The sequence below is a fragment of the Rhineura floridana genome, chromosome 14 (assembly GCF_030035675.1).
Source record: "Rhineura floridana isolate rRhiFlo1 chromosome 14, rRhiFlo1.hap2, whole genome shotgun sequence".
Lineage (NCBI taxonomy): Eukaryota > Metazoa > Chordata > Lepidosauria > Squamata > Rhineuridae > Rhineura > Rhineura floridana.
In genome coordinates this window covers 14,330,081-14,348,160 of record NC_084493.1, presented here as the reverse complement: position 1 = coordinate 14,348,160, position 18,080 = coordinate 14,330,081, and the positions used below count along the sequence as shown (strand labels likewise).

The following is an 18,080-nucleotide window of genomic DNA, read 5'->3' as shown; positions in this document are numbered from 1 at the left end:
TTTAAGTGCTTTATTGCTTTATTAAAATGTTATTTTGGGGTTAACCATACTGTAAGAGTTTGTTCTTAATTCCTGACAGCATTTTTAAAAAAGTAAATGCATGTGCATAATGAGCAGTATCTCAGCATTGTGCGTTCTCTTTTGAGAGCATCCCTTTCTTTGTCTTTTTTTCCTGCTTTGTCTCTCCCTCTCTCTTAAAAATCCACTCCCATTCCCTTTCCCTTTCCCTTTGACAGCACTGGAGATGTGCCTCCCCCATTCCCCAGGTCAGGATGCAAGTTTGCTACAAATCACAACCCACCATTGTCCAGGGCAGGACAAGCAGAAGCTAGATTGGGATGGATCGGGATATACAGTTAGATTTCTGGCTGATTTGCAGTAGATCTCCAAGTGTTTATGACTCACAACAATTTTAAAAGCTGCAAGGAAACCTGCAAGTTAAAAAAAACACTCTGCCTTGGCTGACCTTGTACTAACCTGAGCCTCAGTTTTCTTACCTGCAAAATTGGAGATTCAGCTATCTTTGTGCAGGTCTCCTGCTCAGGGATTCTAGACAAAACTCTAGTAACTCAGATGTAGAGGTGTACTTGTATATGCAAAGCTCATGGCAGGAGGGAGTAATTGGCAGTAGGTAATTGGCTCTGCTGCTAGGTTATCGGCATGTTTGCATCTGGTTTCACTCCACCCCTGCAAGAATTTTGTATTTGTCTTTGGCTAGTGGTTCTCTGAGCTGGCAGTTTTTTTTAAAAAAAGGAGCTCCCCACACCTGACAACTGCCCAGACCTTGGCCATGAGTTCACCCAACCACTATAAGCTCCTTGGCTCTTATGTAAAATTCCTGCATGTGTCCAGTCCTTCCTTGCCCAGCTGACCACATATAGGGAATTTTATGGTTCCATTGTGTCAGAGGTGCCAGGGACTGATTCAAGAACTTTGTGGCCTAGATTTGAGAGTCATCAGAGTTTGTTTGAACTTTGGCCTCAGAGCCCTCTTTTCATACAGAAGGCATTCCAAGTATGCAACATGGGCTCTTGAGACTGGCAGGCAATAGGAAGCCTCTGGAGTGGCCACGCCAGTTATTAACATCTGCATACACACCATACATGTAAGGCACAAGACTTAGTCCAAAAAATCCTGGGAACTGTAGTTTACCCCTCACAGAGCTATAATTTCCAGCACCCTTAAGAAACTACAGTTCCCAGGATTCTTTGGAGGAAGTCATGTGCTTTAAATTTATGGTGTGTACATAGCCCTAGCCAAGAGAATACTTTTTTTCCCCTGTTGCACTTCAGGTTCCAGCTCTTATTTCATTCTCTTACTCCAGCCCCTGACATCAGGGATCCAGGTTCATTCACACACACAAACTCTGTCTCTCTCTCTCTCTCTCTCTCTCACACACACACAGAGTCTGAATTTGGATACACATGACCCTAACAAGGATGGCTGTCTGAACTGGTGCTTCTCTCTCTTTCTGCTTACATTTTAATTTCTAAAAGAGAAAAAGAATTCTGGGTTGCATCCAACTGAGTGTTACTCAGAGTAGACACATTGAAATTAATGGGTCTCAATTAGTCATGTTCATTAATTTCAATTTACTCTACTCTGAGTAAGTTGGATGCATCCCTCTGTATCAACTTCAAGGCACTGGTCTTCGACTGGTGAGCTGGGATCTAAACCTTGGGTCTGTCACACCAAGGACACAGCCATGATTTTTCTCTCTCTTTTAAAAGGGCATTTTAAATAAACATGGAGAGAGAGAAAAAGTGTAAGGAGCAGGGAGAAAAGTAGAACGATGGATTGAGGCCAAGCATTTCAGAAATGATTAGGCCACCCTCAGCACTGCTGCGCTTAGGCCAGTGAACAGGCAAATATATGAACAACAAAATGAAAATAGTGGCTTGCCACAGTACAGAAGGCAAGATTTGAACAGGAGATGGTCTAGATTATGATTTTGCCATCATAATATGCTGGCTGCTAAGCACAAAAGTCATGCTTTTAAAAAATTCTGCCAAGTTTTTGATGTACGTAGATGTAATTGGAGACATCCCTTTCTAAGGGTTATATCCAATATAGTGCTAAGTTAAAGTCACTTAGCGCTATTACTTGTTCCACTGGCAAAATCTTTCGTGCCAGTGGAATATCGTTGTGCAAGGGAACGCCTAAACAGGTCGCTGGTAACTTTGTTGCACAATAGATTGCACAATTTGTCGCACACATTTCTGCTACCACAACTGTTCCACTGGATTCCTCTGTTGCACATCATTAAAACGCACCCGTCCGCTAGCACAAAAGCCCTTGCGCTGGCAGAGAACGCTGGGGCAGCCCTTAGTATAAAAAGGTAAGAAAAGCCATGCTAGATTAGAGCAAAGGCCCATATACTCCAGCATTCTGTACCCCACAGTGGCCACCCAGATGCCTACTTACACAGCCACACAGAACCCCAGAGGTTGTCCCATGTAGACATACCCTACAGATAGGAACTATCACTGCCACAAAAAGTGATGGTGGCCATGAACTTAGACGGCTTTTAAAAAGGATCAGTCAAAGAGGTGGAGCATAGCAGTCTATCAACAATTATTAGCTCTGACAGGTAAATGGAGCCTCCATGTTCAAAAGCAGTCTACCTCTGAAAACTGGATGCTGGCGATTAACAAAAGGGAAGGGGCTGTTGCCTCCAAGACCCCATTGTAAGTTACAAGAATATGTGGCTGGTCACTTCTGGAATTGGGGGACGTTGACAAAGTTTGCCTGAGCCAGATTCAGTAACAGCGGAGAGGTGAGTTTTTAAAAGCCATCGAACTCTTTTGCCCAACTTGGATTTTGACTCAAGCCAGAAAAGGAGTTCCGTCTTGGCTCCACACCCACACTCCGCACAATCGGCAACCTTGTAGCTCTCTTGGCAAAGAAATAATATGTTGCCATAACCTGCTCCTGTGAGCAGCCTGGCTGCTGCATTCTGCACTAAATGGGGAAAAGTGGGAGGATGCATTATGGAATTGGGGAGAAGGGCTGCAGGATGCAAGTGAGGAGTGGATAATTTCCCCTCCAAGACCCTGGCAGTGGTTTGGAAAAATGATCTGATTTTCTCCAGCTGGAGTTGGGGAGAAATGGATTAATCCAAGACAAGAATCATTTCTGAGAACCCATCCCTACTAGGAAAAAAGATGCAGGACTAGAAGGACTCCTCATCTGATTCAGCAGGGCTCTTATGTTAAGAACTTCAACTGTCATGCTTTACCTAAAAGCAGTTTTCTACACATTTGTACATGCGATAAATTAATACATGCATTAATTGTTCAGACCCAACTTATTGGGGACTCCATCTGGTGTCAAAACATGCAGAACCTGGAACGGGAGTTTGCAATAACATTAATTCACCTTAGCATTTGTATTGTGCCAGTCAAGCACAGGTGGCGTAGATAAATTAAGTGTTTGAATTCAGCCTGCCTGCTGTGTATACAAGTGTTTCCTACTGTGGAATTTATATGCTTGTAATGTAAAGAACAAACCATTATGCACATTTGAATTCTCAGCTGTGTCACCGGGGTAGGCAGATGCTGAAATATCAACCTGAACAGTGTCAGATCTACCTCCGTTTCATCATTCAGTTATTTTTCATATACTACATAAGTGTTTGACACTATCCTAGGATCAACAGCCTACTTCTTTGAAGTGAAGTTTTGCAGTGCTCTTTGATTGCTTTTAAGATTGATAGACAGATGTGTGCATGTAATAATCACAATATATATAAACACAGTGTTTAAGATGTTTCTAAAGATTTTTTAAAAGATGTTTTATTTTTGAGATGTTTTAAGATGTTTTTAGCGTTTTTTCCTTTGATTTCCGCCTGGGAGGAAGGGCGGGATAGAAGTTTGATGAATAAATAAATATATATGTACAGGAATACCCCGCTATACGGACCTTCAATTTACGGACACTCGCGAGTATGGACATATTTACAGTAGCACCATTCCCCTGTTCACGTACGCTCGCTTCGCAAGAACGGACACGTAAATGTTTTAATTTTACTAGCGTAGCGTTATAGCTAAGTTTTATGAGTGATTGAGTGTGTGGGACTGAACCCATTATTCCCTTTTCCTCATTCCCTCCCCTCTCTCACGGTTTTGTTTCATCTGGGGCGTTTGTTGGGGGATTTTTTACCTCTCCCCTCCTCAGCCCTGTTGAGGGCTCCGGCGGCTGCCATTCCCCGAGACCAGCCTGGGCTGGGAGCCTTCTTGCCTTTTGCCGCCAGCTTTGTTTCTTTCCAGGCGGCGGGTTTTTTTTTTAACTTTCCTTCCCTCCTCCTTAGGAGGGCTCTGGCGGCTGCCGTTTCCCTGTTCAAACACGTTTGGCTTTGCAATTTAATGGCAGATAAAAAGAAAAGGTAGTGCTTCACTATAAGTACATTTTTGATTTATGTACTTGCTCTGGACCCATTGCGTATGTTAATGCGGGGTATGTATGTATGTACGTACGTACGTACGTACAGTAGGGCCCCCCTTTACAGCACTTCACTTTACGACAATTCGCTAATACAGCGGTCTCAATTAGATGCAATTAGACTAAAGCCCCACTCGTATGGTGCTTGTTCTGATTTTACGGTGGTTTTCGGGCATCGCACGCCATTCTATTCAATGAGTTCCGCTTTACAGCGGAGGTCCGGAACGTAACCCACCGTATGAGTGGGGCCCTACTGTATGTATTTATGGCATTTATACCCTGCTGCTTAACCCCAAAGGCTCTCAAAACTGCTTTACAAAAATCACTGTTAAGATGGTCCCTGCCGCCAGACTCACAATCTCAAAGGGCATGGCGCACAAGGAAAAAGGAATGTGAGGAAGGAGGGAAAAGGAAACTCCAGCACAAATTCTTAGTTACATACATACATGCATATATTTTTTGTGTATGTATATGTGGGGAATGGGGAATCTGTGGCCCTCCAGAGGTTGTTGGAGTACAGCTTCCATCCGACCCAGCTGGCATGGCCAGTTGTCATGAACAATTGGAATTTGAGTCAAACAACATCTGGAAGGCCACAAGTTTCCCATCCTTTGTTTACACAGACAGGCAGGTGATATGTAATCTACACAACTCCCAAGTAATAGAGTCACATTTTCTCTTTCAGACTGGTGCTCCAATTACTTTCAGAGGAGGGAAAAATTCCTTGGGCATGTTCCATTACACTGGGCCCAAAATTCAGATGAACTGACTGTAGTTCCCACCTGTGTCCTTCATTTGTAGATAGCAGAGTACATATTACCCATTTGGCAGCTATCAATTTAAGTGGCTCCAAAAAAGTTAAGGCAGCCTTTACGCAGAAAATTTGCATGCGGACCTTTTTTTAAAAAAAGTGAAGACTTTATATTGGAAAGGTCTATAGCAGCCTTCACCAACCTGATACACTCCAGCTGTTTCGGGCCACAGCTCCCATCAGCCCCAGTCTGTATGGTTGCTTCTGCTTCAGGAAAACAAGCTAGCTTGAAGATTTAGATAGGAACAGGATCACGCTAAAATTTATACCAGTAGAAATGTCCGTTCATTGGCTATTGCCCTATGCTAGCCAGATTCAAAGGAGACCCGTTGTTACTTAGGTTTATTGATTTCAATAGGTCCACTCTGAGTATGGCTAAAATTGTATATCATACATAATATTTTGTCCCATTTCTTTCCTAAAATACTGTCATACCCTAGCATGGAACCTATGGAAGGACTCTGCTGTGGGAGCTGGCTTGATTTTCCAACTTATATAAGACATAGGAAACAGACTATAATGTATACCTTTGTTTCAGAAGTAGCAAGTGCTGCTTCTCTCCATCCATCCTGAAAAAACGGTCAGATGCAGGCTGAGCCCCCACTCCAGTGACATCTCCATCTACACACACACCCTTCAACTTTCTCCCATGCCGCTTTCATTCACTCCAATGGAGAAAGTAAAGATGGCAATACTGTGGTGCTAGCAGAAGTGTGTGTGTGTGTGTGTGTGTGTGTGTGTGAGAAGACTCCACTGAGAAGGCCCCTGTGGGGGGGGGTCCTTGTAATACACAGACTCTCTCTCCAGCCCTCTCTCTCCTCTATACATTGAAACAGATTTCGGTAGTACAAAATAAATAGCAGAAACTCTCCTTCTAGATCTCAAATCAAAGGTGCAATTAAATTCAGTACTCTCAGTTTCCATTACTGTACCTATTTATTTAATTCTTGATATATAACGAAAAATAATTGGTCTCTACACAATTGTCTGCAATTTAAGTGGCGCATGTTGCAGCGACATTAAGTTTTAGGATAATACCCATTGAAAATGTGTTCCTTGGGTTCTTCAACCAGTCATTATTCTCATTTGCAAAACATGCAGTTAACCAATTAAAAATGAATTTACTAAGGCCTGAATTTATTATTCCCAAAGCGAAGGGGTTTCTTTTTATAAACAATTTCCTCCAGTAGACGTTTTCTTCCAGATGAGTTTATAACAGTTATTGTCTTGCACTGAAACCTCTATCAAGTCTACTATACCAGTAATAATTAGATGGTACCAAGTATTACCTACAAAAGTGACATTTTTACTTGAAACTAAGCTATTTTAAAATGCTGCAGAAATTAACCAAAGTGGAAATTAGAAAAGAACACACACTTCCAGGCCATCAGCAACAGCATGTGCAAACACCAAAGTGCCTTTTGCCAATGTTTAGATTTAAAAAATATTTGCCACTGTGGGTGTATGAACAGATGGCATGAAACAGAACAATGGGAATGGGTCAAACATGGTTGCCATTATCATTCTAAGATGTTATTAATTAATGCTCATGTGTCATGCTTTCTAATTTTAACGGCAACAGATGCTTCCAAAACAAAGTTTATTGACTTTTTTTTTTTTTTTTAAAGGGACTCCTTGTATCCTATTCCGGCTGAATTGAGGGTATTCGCCTTTTTCTCAGCCCCTCAGATTCTACTCATGATGAGATGAGACGCAGGTCTCACACTTGCAAGGTCTAGGAACATGGGAAGTTGCCTTCCATCAAGTCAGACCAATGGTTTATCTAGTGTGCTGGCAAAAGGCTTTAAAGGTCAGGACTGAAACTTTGAATTGGGCCTAGAGATGGACCTGGAGCAGGTGACACTGGTGTAATGCAGTAACGGTTTTTATGATTTTAATGTACAACGTACTTATATTTCAATTGTGATATTTTTGTAACCTGCCCTGGGATCATCTGGTGAAGGACGGGCTATAAAAAAAGGCAAATAAATAAATAGCTCAGTATTCTCTACACCAGGGGTTCCCAGACTATGATCTGTGGACACCAGTGGTCAATTACATTAAACAGTCATATTCATTTTTTCATTGTACTTTTTATTGCTTCCTTTATTTCTTATATTGTATCATATTATATTGCAATTTGAATTCTGGAATTAAAATTGTAGTACAATAAAACACAATACATAAGAAATAAAAGAAGAATAAAATACAATTAAAAATCATGCAGCATCAAGTACAGAGCATGACAATTGCTTCAACGGGCAGAAAAATAAGACGGACACTAAGCAATTTTCAAGTAGTCCATGGAGGGAAAAAAGTTTGGTAACCACTGGTCTTCAACTGGTGGGCCAGAACCCAGTACCAGGTCGTGGCATGATCTAGAGTTGCAACAGCAGCGGCAGCAGCACCACCACACAAATATATGGTTAAAAAAAGAAAAAGTGTCCCCAAATGCATGCTTGGGTTAGATGTGGGCCTGGATCTGAGCAAGCTGAAAGCTGCTGGTGTCCACTGCTAGTCAACAGCTCTCCAAGGTCACAGAGAGGGAGATTTCCCACCCTTCTGCTCCTTTCAGCATGCATAGAAACAACTGAACCAGACAGCTACAATTCCTAGCACCCTTTAAAATTACATTTTCCAAGATTATTTGGGCAAAGTCATCTGCTTTAAATGTATGGTGTGCACATACATTTGTCAATTGTTCACTTCTGTCTCCACTGAGAATGGGCATGGGATTTACGTGAGCACAAAGTATCAGGTGAACAGGCCTTTCTTCATCTAAAAAAAAAGTCTTAAGAAAAAAGCAACATTCCAACACACCCTGCAAAAGTTCAGATTTGCTGAAGTTCTTAAGAGGCCTATCTACAACATTCCCCCAGAAGAAAGACAGAAACGGGAGCCAATCCAGATATTAGCTGCCTTTGTCTTCTTAAATCAATAGGGGGAAAAACTGCTTGAGCCAAAAGGATAACTCACGTTATCAGTAGGCTAGCAAGAAAAATCCTCATGGATACTACAAAATACACATCCAAGATGTAGTTATGCAAAACAGCCCTGAGGCAAACCATGTCCTCTTGTCCCTTCAAGGGTAGAAAAGATCAAAATGGGGAAAAAGCTGGGAGCCACTCTGACTGGTTTGAGGCCCCTGAAAAGAGGGATTGAATTTCCAAAGCTGCCAAATCCTTACCAAAGTAAAACAACAACAAGGAAACCAGCAATATCCACACTGACTGCCATCCATGCAAGTGGGACGACGATACAACACACAGTCACCCTTGTGCTGTATAAAAATGTGTCTTTGAGAGAGAACAGATTTCCTCTAGTGACTGCCGCATGCATTCAAGGAAGCCCACTTCACGTTGTGGAAATTGGGTCAAGGCACTGTCCATGGCCTCTAACAGGGTCTTCCCACCTACTGCGTTGTAGCCAGCTTTTGACTTTTAGCTATCCTTTTTTCGTGCTGATGGGCCTATGCAGCTGTTGAAAATGTTTTGAGGAGCCTGCCATTTTAATAATTGTTTTGATTGTTTTCAAATGTTTTTATTTTGCTGTACACTGCTCGGATGCTTCGCGAGAAGGCAATATATAAATACTTTTATAAATAAATAAAATAATTACAAAAATATATCTATAAAAGAAGCTAGAAAAAACAAAGGAACATCAGAAGAGCCCTGCTGGATCAGACAAATGGCCCATGTAGTCCAGCATCCTGTTCTCACAGTGGCCAACCTATAGGAAACCTGCAAGCAGGACCTGAGTGCAAAGTTAAAGCAAAGTCCTGATGTGAAGTAATGTGAAGCAGACAGCTGTTTGGGGTGAAGAACGTGCTGCCAAGATCAAAGGCCAGCATAGTGTAACATTAGATTAGGACTGATGAGAACTGGGTTCAAATCCCCATTTAGCCATGAAGATCATGAGGTGACTTTGGGCCACTTACTCTCTGTCCTGGCCAAATCTACCTCACAGGGCTGTTATGAGGACTGCCAAGGTAGAGGGAAAACCACATACTCATTCCTGAATTCCTTGGAGGAAGGGCAGAATGCAAATGAAATAAATAATTAAAGGCTGGGGCTTAAAAATAAATTCAAGAGGAAGTTGCCAAAAAAGCAGTGTATTTTAAGAATATTGTTGCAATTTTCTCTTTTAACATCTCTTAATCGCTTAGCAATGCTATGAACACAAGTCAAATATTGTTATTTATTATTTATAAAGCACCAAAAACTATTCAAGCCATACATAATTAAAACTAAAAACAGATCCGGCCTGGAGGCCTATAATTTACATGAGACGCAAGACATATTTAGGAGAAAAGGAAAGGAAGGTCAATTAGGAAACAGGACACTACTCCCCACCCATGCTTTTTTTTTAAAAAGCAAAAGGATTTCTACCTTTGCCATTTATACCTAGTACATAGTCCCAATTCTTTGTTTATAATGGAGATATATGAATTTGTAAGGAACAGTTGCATCAGATCAACCTCCCTTCCATCAGTAGCGACCCCACCAAGGATTCAGGAAACAGTAGGAAGGACCTGCTATACAAGGCCTTCCTCTGAATATATTTCTTCTGAGAAAATTGGAGATTTTTCTCTCTCATCTCCCCTGAGAAAAAGCCCACTTCTGTAGAATTTTCTTTGAATATCCCCCACCCCTCCCTAGACACACCCTAGGATGATCGTAAGTTCGGGGCGTTGTGGAGGATACAAAATGGCTGTCAACATAGTTGTTGCTACTGGAAAAACTGTCAAAGCCAATAAAAGCATCAAGACAAGAAAATGCAGAGGATGACTTTTATGGACAATAGGTACAGCTTCATGCAATGGGCAGAACTGAAGCAAACCGAGGCCCTGTCTACTCATGGAACTTTGTGGAGAGACTCTCTGGGTTGAGACAAAAACCAGAATAGAACAAATTATCTAGAACCTTAAAAATGTTACCTGTTACAGGACAGAGATAGAGAAAAAAAAATACTATTATTTGTCATGTATCACAAAGTCACATACATCATACCATGGATGTTTATATTTGTTATTGTTAATGCAAAATAAACGTTTTTTTAAAAAAATCCTCCTACACTTGCTACTGCAGTGAACCTCACTACTTGCAGTGGCAAGATTCAACAAAGCCCCTTAGGAAAAAGAAAAAAAGCTATCTGATATTGCTATGGCCAGTAGGGAACCTCTCCCTAAAAACTGTTGGAGAATCTCACCACTACCTGCAAACATTGGGGTGAATTTGCCCGTCAATTTCTCTGCCCACAAATAGGGTGGGGCATGTGGAGAGGCCCATGTGGACACAACTCTTTTTAATCAGGGTATCATTTGCTAGAGCAGCCTTTGCCAACCTGGCTGCCCTCTGAGTGTTCTGCACTACAACTCCCATCAGTCCCAAAATATCTGGAGGGCAGCCAGGCTGTTGAAGCCTGCACTAGGAGACATCTTCCTCTTCCTCTTGCCTACACAGAATGTGTCCCCAAACACCTCCAAGTGCTCACACAACCTTCATTTGTTTCGCCGCCTTGCTGCCACCAAAGGCTCTTTAGAAGCCAGACAGGTTTGGCTAATATTTCTGCTGACTCAACGAAGAGCTTTGCAAGAGGGGTGTCATGTGTCAGCCGCAAGTCAACAGCATCTCCTCCAGATGTCAGCTTCTTTTCTCAACAACAGAAAGGTCCATCATTTGCGCCTCCACCTTAAAAACACAGCTAAAAAAGTCTGGATTGCCCAATCTGTCACTCTTTTTTAAAAGCTACCCCTGTGACAGAGCCATTTCAAAATATAACCTTAGGTTGTGAAGTAATGCTGTTAACATCACAGACACCACAGCCTGCAGAATGAAAGCAAAGAACTAAACAAAAAGAACAGCAGAACAGACGTGTAACAATAACGCATAAGCCTACTTCACACACACACACACACCCGAATGCTCAAGGGGAATTTTTTAAGTAAAAAATTAACCATTGAGATGTAATATACAAAAGGCTCAGCTGTAAATGAGTCACTTTTTGTGGGTTCATTTTTTAAAAAAATCTGTACTCACAGTGCTACCTGCAATCATCTGTACTCATTAATTTGTCAAGAGAAGAGGTGACAGAATTCAGTAGCATCCCACTCTGGATATTTTCTCAGGCTTGCCTTAAGAAAATTCCTGTGGCCCTCCAGAAGTTGCTGGACTACAGCTTTCATCATCCCTGACCACTGGCCATACCCACTGGGACTGATGGGAGTTGGGAGTCCAGCAACAACTGGAAGACCACGGGTTCTTCACCACTGTTGTGAAGGTGGGAGCCCACTCACTGGGCACATACGTCCTTGCGTCTGATCCCAACAGATATCCACGTTTTCTATGCAACGTTTGCACAGGGCATTTGTAGGTGTGAACTGTGTGGTCCTTGGCAGGAATTCATTGACTACATAGTTTGTGCCAATGCAGATTGAACTTTATACTTGTATGCCAGATGTGGAGAACCTCTAACCCTCCAGATGTTTGTTTATTTATTTATTGTACTTACATACCGCCCCATAGCCAAAGCTCTCTGGGCGGTTTACAGATGTTGCTGAACTATACGAACATAAGAACATAAGAAGAGCCTGCTGGATCAGGCCAGTGGCCCATCTAGTCCAGCATCCTGTTCTCACAGTGGCCAACCAGGTGCCTGGGGGAAGCCCGCAAGCAGGACCCGAGTGCAAGAACACTCTCCCCTCCTGAGGCTTCCGGCAACTGGTTTTCAGAAGCATGCTGCCTCTGACTAGGGTGGCACAGCACAGCCATCATGGCTAGTAGCCATTGATAGCCCTGTCCTCCATGAATTTGTCTAATCTTCTTTTAAAGCCATCCAAGCTGGTGGCCATTACTGCATCTTGTGGGAGCAAATTCCATAGTTTAACTATGCGCTGAGTAAAGAAGTACTTCCTTTTGTCTGTCCTGAATCTTCCAACATTCAGCTTCTTTGAATGTCCACGAGTTCTAGTATTATGAGAGAGGGAGAAGAACTTTTCTCTATCCACTTTCTCAATGCCATGCATAATTTTATACACTTCTATCATGTCTCCTCTGACCTGCCTTTTCTCTAAACTAAAAAGCCCCAAATGCTGCAACCTTTCCTCGTAAGGGAGTCGCTCCATCCCCTTGATCATTCTGGTTGCTCTTCTGAACCTTTTCCAACTCTATAATATCCTTTCTGAGATGAGGCGACCAGAACTGTACACAGTATTCCAAATGCGGCCGCACCATAGATTTATACAATGGCATTATGGTATCGGCTGTTTTATTTTCAATACCTTTCCTAATTATTGCTAGCATGGAATTTGCCTTTTTCACAGCTGCCGCACACTGGGTCGACATTTTCATCGTGCTGTCCACTACAACCCCGAGGTCTCTCTCCTGGTCGGTCACTGCCAGTTCAGACCCCATGAGCGTACATGTGAAATTAAGATTTTTTGCTCCAATATGCATAATTTTACACTTGTTTATATTGAATTGCATTTGTCATTTTTCCGCCCATTCACTCAGTTTGGAGAGATCTTTTTGGAGCTCTTCGCAATCCCTTTTTGTTTTAACAACCCTGAACAATTTAGTGTCATCAGCAAACTTGGCCACTTCACTGCTCACTCCTAATTCTAGGTCATTAATGAACAAGTTGAAAAGTACAGGTCCCAATACCGATCCTTGAGGGACTCCACTTTCTACAGCCCTCCACTGGGAGAACTGTCCATTTATTCCTACTCTCTGCTTTCTGCTTCTTAACCAATTCCTTATCCACAAGAGGACCTCTCCTCTTATTCCATGACTGCTAAGCTTCCTCAGAAGCCTTTGGTGAGGTACCTTGTCAAACGCTTTTTGAAAGTCTAAGTACACTATGTCCACTGGATCACCTCTATCTATATGCTTGTTGACACTCTCAAAGAATTCTAATAGGTTACTGAGACAGGACTTTCCCTTGCAGAAGCCATGCTGGCTCTGCTTCAGCAAGGCTTGTTCTTCTATGTGCTTGGTTAATCTAGCTTTAATAATACTTTCTACCAGTTTTCCAGGGACAGAAGTTAAGCTAACTGGCCTGTAATTTCCGGGATCCCCTCTGGATCCCTTTTTGAAGATTGGCGTTACATTTGCCACTTTCCAGTCCTCAGGCACGGAGGAGGACCCGAGCGACAAGTTACATATTTTAGTTAGCAGATCAGCAATTTCACCTTTGAGTTCTTTGAGAACTCTCGGGTGGATGCCATCCGGGCCCGGTGATTTGTCAGTTTTTATATTGTCCATTAAGCTTAGAACTTCCTCTCTCGTTACCACTATTTGTCTTAGTTCCTCAGAATCCCTTCCTGCAAATGTTAATTCAGGTTCAAGGATCTGCCCTATATCTTCCACTGTGAAGACAGATGCAAAGAATTCATTTAGCTTCTCTGCAATCTCCTTATCGTTCTTTAGTACACCCCTGACTCCCTTATCATCCAAGGGTCCAATTGTCTCCCTAGATGGTCTCCTGCTTTGAATGTATTTATAGAATTTTTGGTTGTTGGTTTTTATGTTCTTAGCAATGTGCTCCTCAAATTCTTTTTTAGCATCCCTTATTGTCTTCTTGCATTTCTTTTGCCAGAGTTTGTGTTCTTTTTTATTTTCTTCATTTGGACAAGACTTCCATTTTCTGAAGGAAGACTTTTTGCCTCTAAGAGCTTCCTTGACTTTGCTCGTTAACCATGCTGGCATCTTCTTGGCCCTGGCGGTACCTTTTCTGATCTGCGGTATGCACTCCAGTTGAGCTTCTAATATAGTGTTTTTAAACAACTTCCAAGCATTTTCGAGTGATGTGACCCTCTGGACTTTGTTTTTCAGCTTTCTTTTTACCAATCCCCTCATTTTTGTGAAGTTTCCTCTTTTGAAGTCAAATGTGACCGTGTTGGATTTTCTTGGCAATTGGCCAGTTACATGTATGTTTAATTTAATAGCACTGTGGTCACTGCTCCCAATCGGTTCAACAACACTTACATCTCGCACCAGGTCCCAGTCCCCACTGAGGATTAAGTCCAGGGTTGCCGTCCCTCTGGTCGGTTCCATGATCAACTGATCAGGGGAATAGTCATTTAGAATATCTAGAAACTTTGCTTCTTTGTCATGACTGGAACACATATGCAGCCAGTCTATGTCTGGGTAGTTGAAGTCACCCATTACTACCACATTTCCTAGTTTGGATGCTTCCTCAATTTCATATCTCATCTCAAGGTCTCCCTGAGCATTTTGATCAGGGGGACGATAGATCGTTCCCAGTATTAAGTCCCTCCTGGGGCACGGTATCACCACCCACAACGATTCTGTGGAGGAGTCTGCCTCTTTTGGGGTTTCGAGCTTGCTGGATTCAATGCCTTCTTTCACGTATAGAGCGACTCCGCCACCAATACGTCCTTCCCTGTCCTTCCGATATAGTTTATATCCAGGAATAACTGTATCCCACTGGTTTTCTCCATTCCACCAGGTCTCGGTTATGCTCACTATATCAATGCTCTTCTCTAAGACCAAGCACTCCAGTTCTCCCATCTTGGTTCGGAGGCTGCTAGCATTAGCGTACAGGCACTTGTAAGCAGTGTCTCTCTTCAACTATAACTCCCATCAGCCCCAGGAAGCATGGCCAATAGCCAGGGATGATGGAAGTTGCAGTTCAGTAACATCTGGAGGGCCAGAGGTTCCCCATACCTGCTTATGCAAGCATTATGTCCAATATAGATATCTGGTAACCCAGGAGTGGAGCAGGCAGATGGAACTTCTGCACTGCACTGCGAAAACTTCACCTGAGTCAAGTATCTGCTCTAAGAAAGAGAAACAGAACAGAAGGCTTTTATCCATCTTCTGAGGCATGGAAAGTTATCAATGGTTTAATGTAGCACATGGTATTTAAAGACTAACTTCATTGTTATAGTGTGTACTAAGGTGTAATCAATGTGTACTAATAAGTGAAAACATTTCATGTTCCACCAAAATCTTTGCAGCATAACAGCTGGGTAGCCACTATATTTGCTAATACATAAATATGCCAGAACAGATATACATTTTACAGTGAACATGTGGGAGAAGTGATCACACAAGCCATCATTACTGGAATCACAAATGACACAGGCCCGATTTCAGATTATAAAGCTCTACATTGACATTATCTACACATAAAATGACCGTCTCAAAAGCTTGAGATGAGCCAAGCCAAAACAACCTGCTTGGTGACATCAGGACAGTTCAACCAATATCACTGAGAAGCTAGGCAAGAAGAGAAGGAGGAAACAAGACCAACCATCACAAGGGAGTTTCAATGACACAAGGGCCCAATGCTAGTGTAGAATTAAATTCTACAGCAATCAAAGGGATTTGTTCTCAATTAAAAGTGTATTGCTGAGGTGGCTAACCCATGACCCTCCAGATGTTGCTGGACTCCAACTCCCATCAGCCCCATGATCAATGTTCAGGGATGATGGGAGGTGGAATCCAACATCTGTAGGGTTACAAATTAGCCACCCCTGCAGTATAGGATTTGCTTTATATACCTCTGAACCTAGCAGTGCACTTTCTACTATGAACAAAGTCTGAGCAACTTTGGTACTAAACATAGCAACAACAAATTTCCAACAACAAAAAATATAGCTCTTCTTTCACTTGCTAGCTCACTCAAAAATTCACAAATTTAAACAAAGCCAGCTTTCTGACTCACACACAGGCTAGAACCACCATCAAAAACTCCTTTACAATTTCACAATCATGAGGCAATATGGAAATATTTTAATTAAAGTTTATATTTAAAAGTATACTATACAGGGATCTATAATTTTTGAAATTACAAAGCATAAATATTAAATGCAGATTGACTGGAAGTGATTGTTTGAAAGAAAACTATGGTTTGAGGTAGCCATAGTTTGCCTGATTTGTACTGTAATGTAAACTATGGTTGTAACGAACCAGTAAGTGAGTAAGCAGTGGGGAGAAGGGAATATGTCAGCTTACGTGACACTGACCAGGGCTTGTGTGTGGGATCGGAACTGTTGGGCATCTGCCAAGGCTCACACCTTAGCAGAGTATCAAATATTTTCCAACAGCACAGAGCTGACAATACCGGCATCATCTAGGAAATAAACATGTGTTCTTGTTTTCATAAGTGCTGAGTTTAATCCGAAAGAGTTGTGACCAAACAGAAAGTGAGGACTGAGAGTTTGAAAAAGAAGGATTTTGTTTTTCAGCACTGACAACCACATTTCCCAGGAGTCTCTCAGTCCCCCACCTGTAAAAATATACAAAACTGATATACCTAATATATAGGAGTCTGCAGAAAGCACATGTGGTACTAATTTGCTTTTACTGCACATTATTGTACTATAATAGATACTTGGGCCAGTGTGTCTTAGCTTGAATTGATCTCTTTTTAAAATAGTGGGAATTGTGGTTGTTTTCTGTCAGTTTGGGCTCAATATATTTTTTCTTTTTTTGAAAAAAAAGCAAAGCATGGATGAGAAAGAAAAAAAACTAAAATGAGATGGCTGAAGTCTGTTTTCTGCACTCTTCTTGCCTGCTACTTTGGATGTATCTGCCTGAGTTGCTGTCCAACTGTATGATCAAAGTCAGGCTATGCCCTGGGGAGGCGGTACCCAGCTACATCATGCCATTGAAATCCTTGTGGCAACCACACTCAAGCCAAAGAGGATGACAGCTTTTCAAAACACTGCCGGCTGCCAACTTCTTCCTCTAAATGGTGTGATGCGGCCAAAACCACATAAATCTCTGAGGTCACTTCAGCCTCTGGGACTTAGGTTAACAAGGAAAACCAAGTGCCATGCAGTCTGCGGATTTTTAAGATTAGGCTTCTGCATGCTCATTTTAATGCTGACGTGGTTAAAAAGGAAGCATGTACATGAATGGTGTGGGTATAAATGCACGTGTGCAGATGTTTCCAAATGCAGATCCAGGGGATGAGCAGCACAGTTAGAGAAAGTCCTCAATGCAACTTCAACACTTGGACAATACAACCCGGAAGTCACAACATTTTCCGATTATTTAAAAGAAAGTTTAAAAACATGGGAAATGCCCCAGTAGGCTCATGGGCTTCCCCCTCCCTTGACTCTGATCACTTCCACACTGTACAATTAAAGCACATTCTATGCACATTTAAACCACATGGCTTCCCCCAAAGACTCTTGGGAACAGTAGCTTACCCCTCACAGAGCTAGAATTCCCAGAATTCTTGGGGGCGGAGCCATGCTCTTTAAATGTGTGTTGAGTGTGTTTTAAATGTATGGTGTGGATGTGACCTTCCTCCATTTCCTTTTCAGTGACAACCAGGGTGTAATGTTACATCTGCGTCAAGGTTAATGCTAACCATGGTTGGTTCTAAACCACAGCTTGAAACTGGTTAGCGAATCCTGAATACAGTAATACCTTAGTTAACGAAGTACATGCATTCCCAGACATTACTTCTTTAACAGAAACTTTGGTGCCAGAGGTAAGAACAACATGGAAAGAATAGGGATAAGTTCCTATGCCCGCTCATATATAGTGGGGACAGCTCCAACAGGGGCTTTAAGGGTGCCTACCTGGCACCCACCCACTTCCACTCCCACTCCCCTCCTTCTCCTCTGAATCGGAATGGGTCCTTTCCTCCCCATCCCTGAGAGAAAGCAAGAGACTCTCTTTAGTGCAAAGCAAAGACACAGGCTTCTCAGTTTCACCCTAGCAAAGCAAAGGCACAGAGTTACCAGTTTGTTGATAGCAAAGCAAAGGCACAGGTTGGTCAGTTTCACTTTAAAGCAAGGGCACAGGCTTGAAAGTTTATCCATAGCAAAGCAAAGACACAGGCTAGTCAG

General features: G+C 42.2%; 1 protein-coding gene across 1 annotated transcript in view; it reads right to left on the bottom strand.

Moving 5' to 3' along the window:
* Nucleotides 1–18,080, bottom strand: part of EFL1 (elongation factor like GTPase 1) — a 74,454-nt gene that overhangs the window by 12,825 nt on the left and 43,549 nt on the right. The gene's annotated exons all lie outside the window — the stretch shown is intronic.